Consider the following 791-nt stretch of genomic DNA (forward strand, 5'->3'; position numbering starts at 1 on the left):
GGCCTTGCAGAGTGTAAACAACAACAACCCAGCTTTGTTGTGTATGTAACCATAGGGATTTGTGATGTCACCTAGAACCTTCACAGCAGCGACAGCTTTATGAGGAGCATCAGCACTGCTCTGCCTGAGCAGAACCATCACCGCCATAGGTTGTCAAATAACCCGGGTTTAACCCACACAGGTAAGTCCAATGGGGTGCAGGCATGTCCTCTATGCTTACAGCTTCCCGTGGGTGTTGGTTTGATACCGTTTGGGGACAGCCAAGGAGGCATCTGCAGGCAACAAAGGTAGGTGTGTGCTTGTGTGTGTGTTTCCTATGCAGATCCTAAGCCCAGTGTCACATGCAAGTAGGAGGAGTAAGAAGGGTTCCTGGCAAATCCGGGTTATGGATTGCATTTAAAAAGGCCCCGTGGGAGTGCAATGGGCCCCTGTCTTGCTGCTTAGCAATAATGGTATGGGTTTAGGTTCTGCTGTGTGTACTGGTGGTTGACTGCCCCCCAGCCCAGAGTGTGCATGGAAAATTGTCTGGCAGCCTCCCTGACAGCAAGCAGTGATAGTGCCCATGAAGGGGACCTTGTTGGGCCCGCCCCTTTCACGGTTATCGCTTCTCGGCCTTTTGGCTAAGATCAAGTGTAGTATCTGTTCTTATCAGTTTAATATCTGATACGTCCCCTATCTGGGGACCATATATTAAATGGATTTTTGAGAACGGGGGCCGATTTCGAAGCTTGCTTCCGTCGCCCTATGCATTGACCCGATATGGCAGTATCTTCGGGTACAGTGCACCACCC

The 791-nt window shown here is 50.6% G+C and overlaps 1 non-coding gene across 1 annotated transcript; it reads left to right on the top strand.

Moving 5' to 3' along the window:
* The first annotated feature begins 600 nt into the window (after positions 1-600).
* Positions 601-791, top strand: LOC130344267 (U2 spliceosomal RNA). The gene has a single exon (XR_008883231.1). It is a non-coding gene; the product is annotated as a U2 spliceosomal RNA (small nuclear RNA).

Source organism: Hyla sarda, unplaced genomic scaffold (assembly GCF_029499605.1).
Source record: "Hyla sarda isolate aHylSar1 unplaced genomic scaffold, aHylSar1.hap1 scaffold_711, whole genome shotgun sequence".
Taxonomy (NCBI): domain Eukaryota; kingdom Metazoa; phylum Chordata; class Amphibia; order Anura; family Hylidae; genus Hyla; species Hyla sarda.